Below are 7,181 nucleotides of genomic sequence, written 5' to 3'. Positions count from 1 at the left end.
ACGTAACAAATCTCTTGTGAGGTAAAATGAGCCTCGGGATATTTTCAGTACTAAAGTGCATGATAGTGTATCGAAAATTATAGTTGAGAATGATACCAAGGGAACATTTAAACTCCTTTACCGAAACTAACAGCAGAATATAATACATAATATATGAACCTAAAAATTGAGCAAAACGAACCCCACAAAAAAACATGATAACATAAATACCATTTCAAACGACTGAATATAAGTATTGATCGTGTTTAAAGTATTTCTTGATTTATTTTATTTGTCGGCATGTAGGTTCAGTAGACACATTTTTAGATTAGACACTAAACTGATAATTATAACCAAATTTGATCAAATTTACTCAAGTTGTCATTTAACGAAACACTGACGGTGGACGACAGATAACGGACGCGAAATATTGGAAAAAGCTCAAACTGAATATTATAACAAAACTTGTATCATTCTAATTTTTTTTTAGGTAATTCATATGTAAAGTTGTAACTGATACAAATATGGGTTTTTTTTCAGAAATATAAACTGCAATATAATAGATGAATCCTTTTTTTCAGTCACAGGTAAAATTAACAATAAAAGCATATAATATATTCCAAACATTTTGTTGTAAAACAAGGGGAAAAGTATAAGGGGATTTTTTATGAATAATTTTATATCCGGGATTCTTCGTAATGACATATCAATTCAATTGTGACATATTCGATAAAATTGATTATACAAATTATTATCAGTTGTTTAGATGGAGTCAAAACGACAAAATAACGAAATTTGATATTGATTTTAAAGAAGTAACAAAATAGTGAAATAAAATTATCCTCGGGATAATGATTGTGGCTATTTCAGTGATGAAACAAAATGTGTTATGTAATCGTAGTAACAAAAGTTTTCATCAAATGTATTCAAACTTTATTCAACGCAGTATACATGTAAGTGAGGAAATCGTGATTTTTTTTTACTGAGTTTGACTAATAAAAAAACAGTAACAAGTCTTCTATTCACTTAAAGTGCCAAAAGAAATACTGACAACCTGTCGATAAATTTTAATTACCGAAACGTACATAGATTTTGTGACGGAGACGATTTAGAGCTTTTATCTCCTAGTTTTGTGTTTAAATATATTAACAAATTCGGATACAAACATGAAAAATAAGAAGATACTGTATGATTGTCAATGAAACAACTCTCCAGCAGAGACACAATGACACAGAAGTCTACAACCATAAGTCACCGTTCTGCCTTTAACAATGAGCAAACCCCATTCCGCGTAGGCAGTTATAAACTGTCCAAAAATGAGCATACATTTTCATGAGCAGATTATTACTATATTTTAGCGTTATTAAGCTGTTCCTGTTCTTTAAACAATCCAAATCATATTGCTCAATTGTGTCAGATATATCAAAATGCACATAACCAATCGATAAACGATTATTGTTAAGATTAAGGTGCAATGTGTTTAAAATGTATCGACAAGGAGTTTTATTTAAAAGTAGAAAAATTTCCCCCTAAAAACTGAAATGTTAAGATGTAAGCATAAGTTGACAAAGTATTAATTATCAGGTGAAAAGTATACACACAAATTTTAATGCATGATTTCACGTTTTTGATGGTCTCTTCTGTACTTTCCAGGTAACGTCTGTTTACATGCAGAATTTTACCTTTGTAAAAGTATTCCAATGAAGGAACGGATAAACATTCAAGAACAAAATAACTTCAATTATAAGCTTAAGGACAACCAATACAATTTCAAGTTGGTTAACTCCTGGCGCGGTAAAGGCGTTCAAATTTCACAATAAACGTTACTTTCGGCGGGAGTTTACGTTATGTAATTCTCCGTAATATCTTAGCGGCTATGCCCGAGTTATGTTTTCACACAGGTCAACAACTACACCCTTTAAAGAACTGCATTGGATTCTAATATTTGCAATGAGAAGTACGCGGACCCTTAGGTGTGAACATCATGCACGCCAATTATCACTGTCATGCATATCTGCTAGAATTTAAATTGGATCTAATTTTCAGACAGCCTGTCAGTCTGGCAGCCAAAAAATATAATAAGTTGTACAGCGTATGTGTGCTAAAAAAAGTGGATGTTAGCCCAATTATTGTATGTTATTTTTTTTTAAATCAATAAGAGTAATATGATGGTGTAGTTTTAATTGATACCATATTAGTAGCAAAATTTCTTTTATTTCTTCAAAACATTCATTTAGTTATGATTGTGTGTCATTCATGAATTAGTGAAAATTAATACCGACATATATTTAGATCTTCTTAGAAATTTTGAATCTTTATTTTTACCTCGTTTATATGTAATTTTTTGCTACAGTGGAGTCTTTATTCGTCCAATTACTTTATTTTACTTAAATTATTTTCATGTACCAAATAGGACGAATAAGTCAGACTTTTAACAATTCCTATGTTTTGAAGGATCTACGGAAAAGAAGCAGTGGTGTTTACTTTACTAAAGTTTCAAATAATTCAGTAAAAATGGATACGTTGCATGTCAAATGCGTTCTGGTTTTTTTTAAGTCAGCTTGATCGTACATCGGTCACTTTATTAATAAAATACCATTGTTTTGTTCATCATCTACAAAACTTTCAAAAGTGTAAATAAAAACTCTGATGACAGCATACGTTAATTTTTATACATTCACATTCAAAAGCAGATGTGTCAAAAGTCAAATTGTGAAAATCTGCACTGAATAACGTGAAAATAAATACTCCTAGATGTTTAAGTCATATATATTACAATATAGCAGAAAATAATAATATATTATTGTTTCAGCTACTTCCACTGTAAGACCCTGGTGGACTCCAATTTTTACAACATATTCACAACAAACAACAGAATCGGGTATGTTTTTTCAACACCAAAAAAATATGCTGTACCTTACATTAAACAAGTTAAACTGTTTATCAGAGGAAACGTTAAAATACTGCGCTATTCCTTCTTTACAGATTAAAAACAAGAATCTGTCCATAGTGTCACGTACTCGGGGTAGGGACTTTTGGGTATCGTACCAAAGTGTACCCCTGGATATCGGAAGCTACAACGTTTCTTATATTTCTATCCTTAATTTGTTAACTTTAGCCTCTGCAACACAATAACAATTTGTGGGACGTCTTGCTGTCTCTGAACAGACCTTGTGTTAAGCAACAACCAGTGCTAGCCAGTGCACTATTCCAAACTTTGCTGAATTGTACCTATGCACTACTACCCTGTGCACTACTATCCTGTGCACTATCTGGCTTGTTCAGCCTGTGCACTACCTAACCAGTGCACGTAGTTACCCGTGCACTATTACCGCACAGTCGCCTATGCACCTATTACCCGGTGCGTATATGCAACTTTAATGCTCCTGCAGCCTTATTCAGAATCTATTTAATCTTTTATAAAGTGTAAATAATAACCTTTTTCCTTCTTTAAGGTGTCTAGATTATCCACCAAGCGACCCTTGTACTGACAGCGCATTAGCTTATATACTCAGGTTTTGGACCATACCATTTAATTTGGAAGATACCATATGTCTTATTCATATGAGTGTTTATAGATACCTAACCCTTAATGTTTAAACGTATGAATGACGGCCCTTAAGTTTACGACTACCGATCGGAATATATCCGGGTTTGCGACCCACGACCTGCCTGTTTCTGATTCTAAATATTATAAATATCCATGGCAATGTAAACAAAACAAAACCGAAAGTATACAACCGTTCAATTTTCAAACTATACGAGTTTGTATAACAATGTTTAAGCTTAATAAAAGTAATAATAAGTTAAACCCTAATAAATAAAACAGGTAAACTAATTTCATCACAATAATACACATATGCCCAACTCACACTATAATTGTTTATGTTCAGTGGACCGTGCAATTGGGGGTCAAAAATCGAATTTGGCATTTAAATTAGAAAGGTTATATCGTAGGGAACATGTGTACTAATTTCAAATTGATCTGACTTTAACTTCATCAAAAACTACCTCGACAAAAAACTTTCACCTGAAGCGCGCCAGACGAACAGACAAAAGAACGAACGAACGCACCCTAAGACCAGAAAACATTATGACCCTGTACTATCGTAGGTGGTGAAAAATTACAACATGGAGGTCACAAAAAGAATAAAAACATTGCAGTTAATAATGTAGTAGCAGGGATTTTTTTCAGCATAGCCCTTACAACAGATTTTTTTTAAGTTACTCCAGATAACATCATTAGTTGTTTTGTCAAAATGAAGATTTAGTCTCAATTAATATGTTTTCTGATTGAAAAGATATAAAATCCCATGTTCATTGCTTGAAAAATTCCACATTTTGTTTTACTGTTATTCATATGATCGATGATACGTACTAGTAATAGGAAGATAAAAACTATGCCTACTCTCGTTACTTGACATTTCGAAATGACAAAGGTTCCCTTATTTCTAGCATGCTTGAGGATCCTGTCTATCAAAAATCAGACCATTGCCATTTTGTTGTACCAGGGGATTATTAAAAGCTGTCCTGCACGAAAGCGAATTTATATTTAACCGGATGTCGATGATATCAAAATACAAACTCAAATTATCAATCAAAATCATGCTGTCACTTAATCAGTCCTACAGGGATACATTTGTTTCATTAGATACTAAAACAATAGGCTTTCAGATTGACAGCAAACCAATATTTGCTGCATAAAGATTGTACTTGTATATCATGACCCTAAACGGGATCAAGTAAAGCAAATGCACACTTGTAGGGAGGCCAAAATCAATTTAAGTTTCACTTTTTGCAACTTTAAATGCTTAAAACTCAATAAAAGAAAACATTGTAAAAATCAAAATTGACCTTCATTAAGGCACAGTTAACAACACATCTAAATTCAATTTTTAGTCAAAACATTTTTCAAGGTATTGAACGGACTCACCTTTCGCTACGTTAATACCTACAACTCTACAACGATAACAGATAACAACTGAATGCCATACTAGACTTTCATTTAGATTCAAAGAGATTTCGTCGAAGTGTTTTCAAGTTCTTTGTCTAACATTGTTTTGCAGCAAACCCATGGCGACTGACCTTTCACCCCTGCCTTACTTTGCCAAATTAACAACCGATATTTTCCTTTGGTAATTTTTTCAACAATGCAAGCAAGAACCTTCTCCCTGTTCATGACTTGAAAATTCACGTTAAAGTAAATATTGCATTGCAAAAATGCGCTTTCTATCTTAAAATTCATTTTAAAATAACAGATGCATTCACGTTTTGCTCGTATTTAATAATTTAATAATAGGGCAACAAAAAACGGTAAAATCTGTAAGACTCAATTAGAAAGTCAGCTTTTATGTGTTATAGACTTATGTAGTGTAAGCATATCCAAATATGAAGGAGAATAGCAAGGAAGTCGTTAAAATAATTAAAGCGTTTATGGAATTTATTGCGTGGAATGGAAATAATTCAGCAATAATTTAGTCACTTGGTAACAACCATATTTTCCAACTGTATGTCATAATACTGCACCCATATATCAAAAGCTCTCCAATCCCCATTTAAAGTCTTGTCTAAAAATGTGTGGTCATTTTCTGTTGAGTTTAGAGCTTTGAATGCTAAAAACGTAGCTCCGCCTCTAATTATTCTTCGTTGCACTTCATTTTTGTTTAATATACAATAGATTTTCATCGATTCATCTTAAATGTGTAATGTATTGTAATCTTGTAAACTAAGCTGCATACAAACAAGAACTTAAGTATGACTTCCGGATATCTAAATATTATCTCAAATGGTTATTTTAGTACGAATTCCCATTTCTTATTTACAGAAGCTTGTTTATAGTCTATCACTCAAATTAAAAATTTCTCAAAGGTAAATTTAAAAAGACAATTTCCTAAAAAGCTGACATCATCAAACATTATCGACCAACTTTTTTGAAAGTGATTTCTGTTTCAGCCTATTATTATTTGAGATTCACAAAAAAAAATGGCTTTTAAAAAATGTGATAATAAAAAACATATATAAGCTTCTCCATATCTTTTTTTGTCATAAATATAAGGATTTGTGTGACATGATATCGGTTTAGATGATATTTTTGAAATCCTATACTCTACATTTGTTTAAAGATAAAAAGAAAAATGCAAACCAATGAATCCTTCCATTATTGTGACCCGATGTATGGGTTGACGATGATATTCAAAACTAATTCAATGATTTCAAAAATATATATAAAGAACTTTCATATAAGTTGGAAATTTGTTGACTATAAAAGTATAAGTGCATGACATATGTTTTGAGAATAAGTTCATCAGTATATAGTTATAGTTTGGAAAGATAAATTCATTTCATTTTGGACATACAAACTAAAAATTATCTTTTAGACAACTTTGCCTTTTTTTACTTATGAGGCTTAAATTCTAGAACTTTTTCTTTGTTTATGAATTGAAATTAACAAATACATTAACTCTTAATTGAAACATCCTCTCTTCTTTTTCTATTTAAGATTTATTTTCATCTCGACCAGCCGACGTGACAACAAGTAAGTTACAAGAACTTGATTAATTGTATTGCCATTTTTAATGAGAGCTGCATTGCTTTGATTCATTAACATTCATGTGTATGAGAAACAAAACAGAATAACAGAAAATAAATTCAAATTTGAATTTTGTAGTAGCTTTACAGAAATCTATTTGGAAGTTAGGATTTTTAGAAATGTTTTAAAAGATTTATACATTGTTAACAGGTCTAAGTATAAAGACAGTACACAGCATGTAATAATGATACAAGTAAAATAACATGAGCCTAAGTTCTTTAGTACCTGTAGGACTTGTCGGCAATTACTCACATATTGAAAAAATGTTTATTACTTTCTTGTCAGCTTCGGAAATACGCATACTCCATGTATGTAATTACTTGCCGAGGTTTTTAAACTGTATACTATAAAATGAAAATAAGAACAAATAGTGAATGATATATAGAAATTATGATATGTGTATCGTAACAAAAATATGAAAAAAAATAACGCGTAAAAAATATATCCTATTTGTAAAAAACAACGACATATAAATTTCAAACAAGAAAAAAAGGATTGTGAATTTTTGAAAATATGAGGGGTAACACACTAAAGCGGGAAATAAAAGAGTTGAATAATACAGGTTATATTTTAGGAGCCTCTAGCCTTTGTTAGACTTTTATGATTTTGATTT

This window comes from Mytilus edulis, chromosome 11 (assembly GCF_963676685.1).
Source record: "Mytilus edulis chromosome 11, xbMytEdul2.2, whole genome shotgun sequence".
Classification (NCBI taxonomy): Eukaryota; Metazoa; Mollusca; class Bivalvia; order Mytilida; family Mytilidae; genus Mytilus; species Mytilus edulis.
Note: the sequence above shows the minus strand (reverse complement) of the source record.